Here is a 14,047-nt window from a genome sequence, read left to right as displayed (position 1 = left end):
GCGACGATTATGCTAATCGAGACGCCCCGACTCGTGCGCCGTTCGATCAGTGTCCGAATATTACAATATTACTCAGCAAAAATTATACAAAAATTCTGATTATTATACCTTCTCGCGAAATTTTTTTTCTCTTTATCGCGGAGAAAAATTATTTTCCAAAAGATCTATTCGAAAATTTTATGATCGCATGATTAATGGTTGAATTTCATTTAATTCCCTCGCGAATTCCCTTGCGATCGCACGAAGATAGAAACTTGTTCGAAAAGTAAGCATACAATACGTTATGTTAATAAAATGTGCAATTATCGCTGCTGAAATCACAGCAGGCAAAAGTTTGGCTCGAATTTCAAATTGATGATCCCTTACGGTGCAATGCACGCTCTGGCAGGATGCCGAATACACCCGATAAAACTCGTCGGATACCAACGGAAAGCTGAGCTGGGAAAGTAAACACGGAAAAGGATTATAAGCCAAGTGCTTGCGAGTCAAACAAACGTATGACGCGCCACGACTACCTTTCCGGCTGTGTGAGAACTTTGCTGCTCATGCAAACCACAAATATATCCGCCCGACCAAAAATCTCCGCAAAGAAAGAAAAAGAGCGTGCGTTTCCCGCTCGTTTCTTCTTTCCGGTTTCTATCTTGGCGTCATAAAACAACGCTTCTCGCCGCGCCGGCGATACGCCGAACATCGCTGCGCTCGCTATACTGGCATGAAATCGCGCGAATCCACCTGTCGCCGTGCAAAGTTTTCTCGGAAGACTGCTTCAAAAACGATTATTAAGACCGATAGTTAATAAAGTTGGAAAGTTTAAAAGTAGAAAAAAATTTTAACAGCAAACTAACTCGATTCATTTCCCGTTTGAAGAAAAAAAGTTATTAAAAATACTAAAAAAAGAATACAGTTAAAAATATAATTTTAAATGAGACGAAATTGTATTTTATCGCATGGACCGAATTATATTTGTTTAAATGGAAGAAATTTTATGAATTGTTTATGATTAAAATCATATTTTTTGTGTAAGCAAAGCGTGTTTCATTAGTAAGTGATTTATCAAGTCGACGAAATAATCTTCTCAAATAGTGCTTTCCAATTATCGCCGTGAGAAAGAGCTACGTGACGAAAAATGCGAGAACCCGATTTACAGCGACTTAATATGGGCGCGTCGTGATTCACGTAATGGCTCGTAATCCACTTAATACTATTGTGCGGTTTCCGACCGATTGGTAAAGATTCATCGAGGGTCGACTGCAGCACCGGGAGAGGCCAGTCGGTTAGTCCCTCGGGGCGTAAGTGGACGCACGTATTTCGATTCCACCTGGAAAGACCCAGAAGACGCCCAGTCTCGGTTGCTTAATCGCGATCTCATCGCAGCTGTCAATACAGAATGTTCCAGATTGTCTCGCGCAAGCGATATCGCCCGAATTTTCAATCTCGACAGAGCGAGCCAGGGCGCAGTCCACGTGAAGGCCATCCAGATTTCTCGAGAAACATTAATAAATCGTCTTGCTCTGATTTTGCGGAGAGACTTGAATTGCGAGGCGAACCAAAATAATTTTAATGTACATATTTTTTATATTTTGTTTCTGATCTCTTGCTTTCGCAGATATCTTCAAGCTGAAAGTTCTCACCGATTGTCCGAAGCTGTATTTGATATTTTCAATATTGAAAAGTCAAAATTAAAAGAAACCACGATGGAAAAACTGTTTTCTAACAAAATTAGATCATTTTCATGCAAAATCGAGAAAATTTATTTCGGATCGCCTTCGACGCAATTCGGGTCAGTCATCGGCTCCGCCGATGATGGTGCGCACAAATTTTCTCATGTGAGTCTTCTTCTTCTTCTTCGAGGTACATCATGGTAGGGAGACGGCACGCGTGCCACGCGCCCGGACTCTGCCGAAGGGCGGCGGGCGCGCAAGATAATAATCTTTCCCGGAGTGACTCTGCCGGAGCCCCCACTACGCCGGGCACAGCGCGATACGTGATCGGCTGTTGCAGCTGCTGTTTCTCCCGTCGAGCCGGCGGATTCTCTTTCTTTCCCTCTTCTCTCCGTTCTCTCAGGCCTCCTTTTCTTCGTCGCCGGTGTCCTCCCTGCGCTCGTGTGATACGGGTCAATTCCTTCTTTCTCACTCTAAACTCCTACCTAAACAAATAAATCGCGCACTCCCCGCTCGAAAGCTATCGACTGCTATCGATGATTTTGTAAGATAAAGTGATAAGCTGATAATTGTAATCAGAAAAATGAGATAATTTTGGAGGAATATTTTGTGAAATCGTCTCGATTGTGCGTTTCGAAAAATACATTTCTATCTTTGCGCAATCATATTGCGGGTAAATTTAATACATAAACAGACTATTTAGCAATAACTTTGTGAGATAATTAATCAAAAGTTATAAAATAATAGTTGTAATATTTGTAGACGAATACTTTATGGGATTATTTATATTAAGCAAATTTTTTATCGCCATGTATTCCTAATATTAGATAATTTATAATTATAGTTGTCAGTATGAGAAATGATAAATATCGATACAACTCTCTGGTCCTAGTGATCGACAAGTTTGGATAGCGATCGGACAGAAGGTCGAGCATCGCTGCTCTCGATCTAACAAAAGCTAGGACAACATCATTGTCTCTGTTCACGCGAGTTCCCTTCGTCGCAGACAAATCCCGTCGCAAAGAAGAGACGACAATGCTCTTCGATGGGTACTCGAGTGGAGCGAATCAGGGTGGAAAAGCTTGCGATTTGCATCTGACTGCAACCTTCGCGTTTACCTGCCTGCTGCCTACCCAAACGTGCGCGAGAGAGGAGGCAGGATCGAGAAAAAGAAGAGAATCGCGCGGCGAGAAAGAAGCATCTGTTCTTGGGTTTTCTTTGACTAAAAGGCCCCGTGGGAGTGGTACAACGGGAAAAGAAGACGAAGAAGAGCGCGTCGGTGGGAGCAGGACGGCCGAGAAGCCTGCTGCTGGCTTCTTCTTAAAACGAGACGCATCCTCAGGCGAAGAAAAAGAGGGAAATAGCGGGAGGAGCGGGACGGGGGAAAGCGAAGCAATGAAAAGCTTTCCTGATGCGCAGCTGCCGTTCTCGAAGTTCATTGGAAATTAATTAGTCCCGCGAATAGAAGTTATCGAAAGCGATCGCATGAGGTTCTTTTCTGAAAAGGGATAAAGCGTTGCACCTTTCGTACCTACTCGTTTGTTCGATACGACGTGTTCTGTAATTGGCGGTGTACTCGAAGAATAGGTGATTTCTCGTCACAGAGTAAATGTTAATGAGCAACCCTTTCAGCGATGAGTCACGGTGAGCAATCGCTCGCGTAAGCATTCGAAAATGCAGCAGCATGCGAACGCTAACACGAACCGCAGTTCCTTTTTATTCTTTTTTTTTTTTTTTTAAATCCATGTTGTTTCCATGGATTTGGTCACACGCCGAACAAACTGATTTCCATTTACTCGTATATATGCATTCTCGAGAAAGTACGATGGATACATACTAAACAGTGATAGAAAGGCAGATAGAGATTCGATCTTTCCGAAATTTTACCAAATTGAAAAGTCAAGACTAAAATTACCATTATTTCTCTAAAATTTAATTAACGTTGTTCTGCATTGTTTCATAATTTTTAAAAATTTTTATATTAAATATCTTAGTAATCCAGATTTGAGATTCTTTTCAACTAAAAGTCTTAAAATTATCTGAATTATTCGAATCCAAGAAAAATGAGCATCGAGCATCTTCATTGTCCGCGCGTCTCGATGCTCATTTTTTCAGATTTGAACTGTTTCAAGAGTTTAAAAAGTTGGAACCTTTTCTTTCAGTCTTAAACAAAAGCTGCGGTATAAGAGAAAATACAGGCATTCCGTATCGCCGACTCACAAATCAAGATCTTCGTCAATATGTCGAGACCACTGCGGCGATCTTGCGCCGGAGGCGTCTCTTCGGAAGGGCGCTTAAACGCGCGTTCTACGCACTCCCATTAGCGCGATGAATTCGCGTCACGTACGCGCCGCGTGTGGGAACCCGGGAACACAATGCGGTTGTACGCGCGCTTACTTACAGTTCTGACGAACCGTCCATTGTTATGGTAAAAACAGCCGATACGTACGCTCTGTCGCCTTAATCACCGACATGGCACCGTCGCGCATACGGGGTGTCTCTGTACGAACAGAGGAACCGCTGTGTCGTCGAAGTGATTAAAGCTACGACTGTTGACCAATGACGGGAATACGAAAGAGGCATTTTTCTAATTAATCGAATCAATAGAAAATAATTGCGCGCGTCAACATTATGTCGCGCACGTTTCTCACTCTTACTGTCGCACAACTTGATCAATAAATTTTATAATACTTTACTTTCTACAAATTAATATCTTTGAAAATTATAGATGTATCAGGCTCTGATGATTGTTAAAATCAATAATATTCAAAAGGAGCGTAAAGAGCCAACAGCCGGATATTCGTGCGAAGGTTATCGTATATTAGTTTATAATCATTAAACATTTACATTAAAAACAAACGTTTCAGCCTGTCATCAAGCCTTCATCAGTATTATTACAGAAACCAATAAACCGCAACGCATTAAATAAATACAATATAAGAAGCAAATTAACATAATTAACCGAAGAGTAGTTCAACCACGTTAGAATTGTAGTAAAGCACTTGTAGAAAGCTCATCCATCCAAGATGGAACGAGATAGGAGAGAAATCTTAGATCTATATTATATGATGGTTGAGATCTTAATGATCTTAATATCTTTGGCTGATCCGTTTTGCGTGTTAACGTGGGCGGTGAAAATTTGTAGATTCAAATGGGACATGGCATATGAAGCGCGATGCAAATCGAGCGTGTAAAAGCACGAGTATATAAAACTTAGCATTACGTACGAGCGCCACCGACGGCGTCGACTTTCCCAAAGTACGGGTCTTTCGAGGTAAACGGCCTGTCTTATCCCTTCCCTTTGCATTTACTTCGGTAACTGCGTATATTTTACGCGTACGCAAAAGAATGTCGCACCGTTTTGGAACGAAACAATTCCTTCGGGCGCAAAGAGTAAGGATTTCGTATGAATTATTCACGACCGTAACTTTTATTCCAGCTTAGAACCATTATAGTCTCAAATGTGTCAGAAAAATATTTTATATTAAGACAAATGTATTAATTTGACGAAACAAATTGAAAATATGTTTATATCCGGAGATTAATTCGGCATTCCAGATGGCGAGATACGTCGTTCATCCGCCAAATCTATTATTTGGGGAGACGAAGAGACGGATGAAGCGTGGAAGTGATCCGGCCTGTTCTTTCATTAGCGAGCATTCAAGTCCATTTAGTGAAACTGACCATCTGACACGCTGTAACGAACCGTACTTCATTAATCGCGTGCGCGCGGCCCTCCCATCATTCGTCAAGATACGTGGGATACTCAATTAAGCTAATCGAATCGACGATAGGCCGGCGACGCTTAATTAATTAATCGATTCGCCGTTTATCGAAATCGACGTTTGGACAGTCGGCGACGACGGGGACGGCTGGAAGTGGAAGCAAACAGGAAGTTATTCCCCGACAAAGCGCGGCACGAACAACAGAGAGAACTTCGGTCCACGACTCCTCTCTTAACGGCGCGGTTTTGTTTCGCAGCGAGAAGTTCCGGTTAAACACAGAAGCGCCGGATTGACAAAGGGCCGCCACCGGGCCGAAAAGAAGCGAAGCGCGGAAGGAAGCGAAGTCGACGGCTTTTATTCTCGCGGTCCGCCGTCTCGACCGCGAAGTATAAACGGAACTTCGCTCGCTTTCAATAGGCGCGCGAAATTTCGGAAGTTCCTCAATTGTCAAAGAAGAACCGAAAGAAAGGTAGGAAGTCGAGGGAGCCCGAAACGAAGAGAGGAAGCGAAGACATAGAGAAGTGTTTTTCTGTCCCTCCCCCTTACTCTTCCCTCACACAATCACTCTTCCCTCTCGCCTCCCCCCCCCCCTCTCTCTCTCTCTCTCTCTCTCTCTCTCTTTCGCTCTCTCTCTCTCTCTCTCTCTCTCTCGCTCTCTCTCTCGCTCTCCTGACTTAAGAAAAAAGCGACAGAGCCACTCTTCGTAGAACGACGCCGAGAAGGGAACAACGAGTAACAACACACATGTGCCATGTGAGAGTGGAACAAGGTGGTTGTGTATATCCTCAGCGCTCAATATAGCGGAAGCCAAGGTGGTTCCAGCCTCCCCGTACGGGCCATTTCCGCCCACTACCACTCGACCTCCCTTCTCTCTTTCATGCTGGCTGTTCCCCTCCCCCCCTCCCCCCTCTCTCGCCATTTAGCCGCATGTATCTTCGTCACTGCGATATCCTCCCTATTGTCCTCCCTCCCTTTTCCTCTTCCACGCCGCTCCTCTTTACAGGCGCGTTTCCGAAATCCCTTCGCCCTCGTCCGATTTCCTCTCGTCACCGTAAGCGGCGTTTACGCGGTTGATAATGTATGAAAGATTCAAAAGAAAAGTTGTCAATGTACGCAAAATAGCGGTTGTCGCTCGAGTGAACGATTTGGAATCTACGTGACATCGAATACGTTTCTGCTTAAGTAAATAATGAATTATTGGCACTCGTATGCGCGTATTAGAATATATTCCATTTGTCCAATTTACCATCGATAGAGATAAAAATCTATATTTATACGAGCTAAAAGTTGTGAGATAGTAAGATAATAAATATCTAAGAGAAGTATGCTTTTAGAATATTTCTTTATATTTCTTTCCGATCGCAAATGCGCTGCAATTTGAAGCGGATGTTACGATACCGATCGATCTGTTACGTGAAGATTGTTCTCGAGCAATCGTTACTAAATCAAAACCCTTATCGAAGCTTAATATCGCCCGTTCCCAGCAACTTTCACAGATCGAGGGGCGTGTAATCGCCATCCGATCGAGATCCATGAATCTGCGCAGGCAGGCACTGTCTGAAGACTCCCCGTTCCGCAGATTGTACCATAAGGATACTGCCTGACGCGAAAAAGAGAAATCAAGGGTAGCTGGCAGAATAATGAAAGAGATTCCTCGACAGCCGGTGGTTGCGCACACCAGAAGGTGTTTAGAAAATAAAAACCACCAGATATTCGACTGGAGTATCAGAAAATGGGACGAGTAGTATGAATTTTAAAGATGTGAAAAATTGCAGCATAATTTAGACGACAAAAGAAAAAAAGCGATTATTATTGTATAACAATGCAGAAAATGATTGAATAATTTAACGCCTAATGTTTAAAACAACGTTTTGTGAAAAGATACAAATTATCTAACCTAAAGAAATTATTTATGTCAACGGGAGTGCAATATTCACTTAATTATTTAATGGGAAGGATGAAGTAGCGTGACCTGATAAAAATACATCGACAAATGGACCGAGAAAGGGGATCGCGGAAAAAAATTAAATATATCGAAGAAGAAAGATTGAGAGAGCCGGGGCTCAAGGCCAGATGCGAGATGTACAGACGGAACGGAAGGAAGCACTTTTTATTATTTTTGTTGCGCGCGTCTCTTTTCGGGCCCTCGAGAGTGAACGAGAGTGCAGAAGGGCATGGGAGGAGGAAGGAAGGAGGGAGAGCGGAACAGTCCGTGGTGGATATGCGAAGCCTAAGAACGAGGGAGGCAGGAGCTTCCTGTCCCGCATTCGAATGTAAGATCGCGTCGCTGTCACGTGTGAGCGTGCGGACGCGGACACGTGCATAGGGAGGAGGGATACGCGTACGCGCGTATACGCACAATGAGACTTTTACGTGCCGGATTAGTTCCCCCCGGATTTAATCTCTCTGTTTGAACAGGAACTTGAACAATTAATAATGAGACCTTCACCGAATGCACGGTCTTTCATCTCGCGGGACAGGATGTCGCCATGATTGTCGTCGTCATCATCGCTCGCGTCTTTTTGCTCAAATAACGTTCCTAGATTAACTCTTTGTTTCTCGTCCGGATATCGAGTCGGAATTCGAATTACAAATTGAGTTTCTCACAGTCGTGCTAAAAAAAAAAAAATTGAATAATTTGTTCTATCGACAACTTGATCACGAGACTCGAAACAGTCAAGCGATGGAAGCACATCGATCAGTCTAGGTCTAGCAATTAGAGCGTCAATTTCAACAATCTGTCGTTTGTCCACAATTTTTTCCGCTCCTAGAGCATCGCTCTGTGTTTAGCGTAGGAGTCCTAGCGAAGGGAAGCCACCGGCGTCTAGGGCGTCGAAGGGAACGGGCTCCCACGGAAAGACCGATCGGCAGAAGCCAGCGGCGGCTACACGGGGCAAGAAGAAGAAGAAGCTGCAGCCGCTCGCTTTTTGGGGCCCCTTCAGCTCGCTCAGCTGCCGGACCTTCCCACGCTGCGCGTATGCACCTACCCTACCCTATCACCTACCCACCTTACTACCTGACTCGCGCGCGAGCGTGTATGTATACACGCGCACCACGTGTATCTCGATCGCCTCGCCGTGTGAGTGAACTACACGCGCTACGCTACGCAACAGATGAAAACGTGAATCGCAAACGAGCGCGCGAGCGTGCATGTGCGTCAAGTACGTGTGCGTCTCTAAACCGGGCCCATTTTATAATCACGTGTCGACGAACACCCTCTTCTCCTACACCGTGCGGGAAGAAAAGTTTCTTCTCCATCAAAGCGAGGGAAGAACGATTTCGAATGAAATTAAATTCACCGGACGAATGTCACTGACGGTTTTATGTCACTCGCCGTGACATGGATTCTCCCATGCTCTCATTGTGTCCACAAATTTACAACTTAAATAACATCCAATTTATCATTGTGCAAGTAAATTTTTACACTGGTTTGTGCGATAAGTAATTTCGGATTGAAATAAATGTATCTACTTTTTTATCGGGCGTAGTTTGATCAACACATCCCAGTATTCTGTCATAAAAATATAATCTTTACTTCTGTTCTACTGGCAACTAGCATTGTCGTCATTATCATTGTCGCAATACAATTTCACTGCATTGCGCATCGCTTATTCTGTTATTAGCGAGAATACGATCGCCTCCCGAGAATGTGATCGCTTTATTACTCGTTATTACTTCCTTATTCGTATACGCACGCGCGCGATCGCGAGGAATTGAAATGAAAAATATTTATAAGCACTCCGTACACGGGCATTACACACGCGAATTCGCGCGCAAGATCGCCGCTCGATGCTCACCTGCTGCATACGTACGAGCTACCTGCGAGTGAACCGGCTCATCTGTTCCTTTAGGAGACCGGTGTCCGTGAAAGAGCACAATCTGGCTTGGAATATAAATTTGGTGGAGCACACACACGCGCACATAAACGCGAGAGCGCTAAGGATTTCGGAAACATCTTATTCCCTTTTTTGAAAAAAAGAAAATATAAAAACTTGATAATTAATTTTCTTATAGAACTCACGGTTAAAAAATCTAGAAAATCTTGAAAATGTTACTTTATGTGTTTCTGACATATTAAAGAATAATTAAATTTTAAGAAAAGCTCTAAGCTTTTGGAAGAGACAGAAACTAAGAAGAGTGAGAATTTTTTTAATGCATTTAGATGAAATATATATGTGTCGCTAAAGTGCGGCGTATATCCGTATGTGGGAGCATGCAAGAAGGCAATCGCGAATGCAGCGGGTGCCGCGGGTGCATCAAGCGGCGCAGGATCCTTTCGCAGAACTCCCCGCTCCCACGCCCAAACGCTTCACGATAATGTAATTCCTTTTAACCCCGCTGAACCTCGAAAACCGTGGGACGCTGCCGTTTGCTGCGGATGCTGGTGCAATCTGGACCCATGAGCAGACTGCATCTTTTCTCTCCTTCGTCTTCGTTATCGGCGCTTGTTGCAATTACGAACGGGGTGATAAGAAAAGCGCAGTAACTCTAGCTTGTAATATCGTTTCATGCATGATTTATGCTAGGAAACAATAGTTCTCAAGCTTTTGTAATATAACTTCTTTTCATTTTTGCAATATAAATTATTAATATAACTATTTTTGAGCAGTAATTTATACTTTAAGTAATTTTAATTGATAAATAAATTTAATTAAACGTACGTCAGTGATTGAAAATGTAAGATTCAATTTTCAATGCGTAATCATTCAGCTGTAGACTTGAAAAGATTTTTTAAAACCTTATGAAGACGAAGGAGGAGACTTGTCAAAAGTAAAATACCGTTTGTGCATTTCCGATCTCACGATGGCTGTCGAAAATAAAAATCTCGCTGCATCCGGTGTTCTCTTTCGTGCGGAAGATCGAGAAAAAAAAACAGGACAATGAAATTCTCATCAATTGCGTGTAACATACGGGACGGTTAATTGCCGTTGAGAAACGAAAGTTTTGGCTCAGCCAAAACATTGCGCTCGTTAGAAAGCCCGGGCATAACTTCTGTTTACTGAAAGGAATCGATTTCTCGATAGACGCTCGCGCCGCAAGCATTTCGCGAGCAATTATCTTCAACATAATTCTTGCTTCGCTAATTTTGTATTTTATCCAAAGAATTCTCTTTTTTAATTATCGAAACAATATAATTAATATTGTAAACAACGATACGTTTTTTACTATATATTATCCCACTCTTTTAGGCGAATAAACAAACTAAAATATAATTGCATTTCTTTCTAGCGTTGCTGAAAATATTCACTTTCAAGATTGCGTTACGATAAAAGATGATAAATACATCGTCGGCATCGTGGCGAGGGATTTCTAAAATTATATCGCATCGCGCGCGACTTACATATTTTCCCCGAAATCTCCTTCCACTTTCAGCGCCCACATGTGCACGCTACGAAAATATCTGGGAGACGCGGTTGCATTACCTGCGTAGACTGTAGACATGCTACTGTTACGAAAGTCGCGTGATCGCGCGCGAGTTTTCTGCCGCCGGTCCTGGAGAACTGTTTCTCTCCCCAGGTTTCGCCCGGGCTCGTCCATCTCCAGTGCTAATACATTTCGCAAGGTGGGGATACGCGCGAGCGAGAGTATAAACAACTTTCCAATGGTACAAACGGAGCAGCTGTGAAAGTGGAAACTTTTTAACTTACCGGTAAATATAATAAGGAGTTCACAATGATCGTTCACGTAATGTGATGGTTTTTGGACGAAATAAGAAAAGTTTTATAAACACACACACACGAAGGCCGATAACAAGTTTTTCGAAGTTTGTATCTCTGGTGATGGAATTTTAATCCTTTTGTTTGCAAATTTTTATCTTGAGTATCAATTTCGTCGATTTTCAGTCTCTAATTCATTCATTGTCTTGAGATGGTTAAAAAAATTTACGGAAATTTATCGGAATTTATCGAAATTTCCAATTTCCAATTAGAATTTATAAAAGTAGCAATAATTATTCAGTAGCAATAAGTTTGTACCAAATACATATATATTGTCCACAGCTGCTCAGTCTTAATTTGATTGATTTAAATGAAATATTTTTGTCGGAAAAAGAGTGCCAAAAGAAGAATCTTAAATTTCTTTTCGATTGCTTGCATAACTGGAAATAATTACATAATTATATGCATCCGGAGTTTCGCGCTGAGGGCATATCTACACATCTCACTTCATTTGGCCATAATCACAATGAGCCACATACCTGTTCTCCGGGTCTCAGAAGAATGCGAGCTGGCGCTCCCTCTCTTTTCCCCCTGTCACCTTTCCTTCGACCACAACAGTACGTCCCATTAACGCACTTTGTCCACATGTTGCAAACAGCTCTGTCGTCGTCCTAAAACGAAAAAAATCAACTATAATATATATTTTAGGCGACACTTTAGGACCACTGTTGCAGTTATATCGCTAAACGACAGTGCCTTTTCGACATAAACTCTCGAAAAATTTCGTGTAAACGTTCACAATGCCATATGGCGCAAAAAAAAAAAAAAATAAGAAGCAAGTTGCTTGAGAAGAAATAGCATGGTTCAAAATATAATAATATGAATAAAAGTGAAATCGGGAAGGCATTGATAGCGACAGGAAACCATTCGCTTTGCACTGAACATGGCAATTTAAGCCTTTTAAAGTCGAAATCAATACCATGGCTTTTTGTAAATTTTTTTCTAAAGTGTTCGATAAAATTTTTCATTTCAAAGTGCTCTTAAACAGACAAATACATTTTTTTATGTCAATATATATATAAAAATCTATTCTAAACAGAATTGCTTGAGCTTAATTAAATCTGATCATTTTGTTGACAGTGAAAAGATGAAAAACCTTTTGACCAAACATTTCGGCTAATTCCGCCTGCTTATCGTTAAGTTTCGAATTAGTGTGTGTACGCGAAAAGCACGTGGTGGCGACGTGATACGCCGACAATACGTCGACCGCGTGTCGAGCAGAAGGTGGCCACGACGAAGACGACGACGACGATGACGAAGAGGACGAGAGGACGTCGAGGATTCTGCTCAAAAGTGGGGACGAAGGAACACGCCTTCTGCGTGCGCGCAACGGAGAGAAGGATCGTGCAGGAGCAGCGGAAAGGACGAGGAGGAAACGTGAAGGTGCAGATGGTGGAAATCTCGGGGAATAAAGCCGAAGTAGAAGAGAGAGAAAGAGAGAGAGAGAGAGAGAGAAAACCGCGGCCCCTAGAGGGAGGGAAGAAGGTTTTCTCTTCCTCTTTTTTTCGAAGATGGGGAGAGAGACACGGAAGGTGAGTAGCACCTGGTGGTTGTCAGGGCCGGTGGTAGTGACGGTGCCTTCTGGTGGTTGGTGTCAGTGGCGATGATGGTGGTAGTGCTTGATGGACGATGCAACAGATGCTCCCGAAGTAGTTTTTTGCGTGTACTAAACGTGATGTTGGGAATTCATGACGCGGAAATCCGAAATCAAGTCCATCGATTCCGATCGCTGTAAGAGCTTCATCCAACCAATTTGATGTAATAAATTTCCTAATAAGTCAGCATTAAGAAACGAAAACTTGGAAAACGACAGTGTAAGAGAGAGAGAGAGAGAGAGAGATCTTGAGAAAAAAGCGCATTAAAGAAAATATTGTAGAAATGCATTCTAAAAAATTTAGTGAGATTGATGCTGAAAGCGGCGAAGCAAAAAATAAAATTTATATACAGGACGTCCCCGTTTCAAATGCTCCAGACAAATATCTCAGAAATTAAGAGAGAAAGAAGAGTTGTGTAGGATTTCAAAGGGGGGAAAAAGATGGTAAGACGGCGTTTCTCTTCCCGGATGGTAAGGATTGCCAGGATTCTCCGGCACCCTCTTGCCGCGCGCCGTCTGGCGTCGAAAATAACTCTCCCGGGGTTAAGAAAAGGAAAGGGGTGCGCCGATCCCCGATGTTCCTGGCATGACGCGAGATTTGTGAAGCTCCTTTTCGCTCTACCCTTTCCCAGCCCTTGCGTCCGTGTTCCTCGCCCGCTTCCGACGAAGGGCGTGAGGAGCACAACGAAACGTGGGTAGGAGGAAGATGGTGGAGACCTTCTGTCGACCCAGAAGGCACCGCGGGGTGAAATCCGCGGTAGCAGAAGGAGTCAGTCGTGCAGCGGCAACCGATTGAGCAGCAGCAACGATTGAACGGGCCGACCTACCGGCTGGCGAACCCTCGTCCTGTGGCAATCGTTTGCCGATGATCCGTCCCTCTCCTCCTCCTGCCCCTTCTTCGCGTCACTTCGCGATTCCCCTCCGAAATCTGTGTTCTATTCCGGAACTCTCGGGCGAATCCTTTCTTCCGGCCTCTAACACCTGTCTGTATTAATCTGACGAGCAAAAAATCGCGAAGGTGGTGAAAATATTGGGAATATTCCGTTAAACGGCTGACGTTTCTCACTGACGGTTGTTTTTTTTTTACAATTTAATATTGTCAATTTATAAAATATATTGTAATATTATTCGCTTAGTATTTATATACTTCTATCTAAAGTTATCGCACAATTATTACTGTCCGTTAGAGAAGCAATCACAAAATTTCAATCGTTGTTGAACAATACGAAAGAAAAGAAGCGAAATAAGAAAGATTGCACAACCATAAGTTAAGCGTAACCGAACACAGGAATATCGGAGATTATTTTTTTTTATCAAGAATACAAGAGAGAGACGAAAATATTCGTTACT

The 14,047-nt window shown here is 42.9% G+C and overlaps 1 protein-coding gene across 1 annotated transcript in view; it reads right to left on the bottom strand.

Annotated features, from left to right (window-relative positions):
• The window catches only part of Delta (neurogenic locus protein delta), a 61,976-nt gene extending 50,075 nt beyond the window's left edge, over nt 1-11,901 (bottom strand). Inside the window, exon 1 of the mRNA XM_067356792.1 lies at nt 11,583-11,901. The gene's annotated coding sequence lies outside the window, so the exon portion shown is untranslated. The remainder of the gene's footprint in view (nt 1-11,582) is intronic.
• Between the last annotated feature and the right edge of the window lie 2,146 nt (nt 11,902-14,047).

Source organism: Linepithema humile, chromosome 6, assembly GCF_040581485.1.
Source record: "Linepithema humile isolate Giens D197 chromosome 6, Lhum_UNIL_v1.0, whole genome shotgun sequence".
NCBI classification, from domain to species: domain Eukaryota; kingdom Metazoa; phylum Arthropoda; class Insecta; order Hymenoptera; family Formicidae; genus Linepithema; species Linepithema humile.
This window is presented reverse-complemented; position numbering and strand designations above follow the sequence as displayed.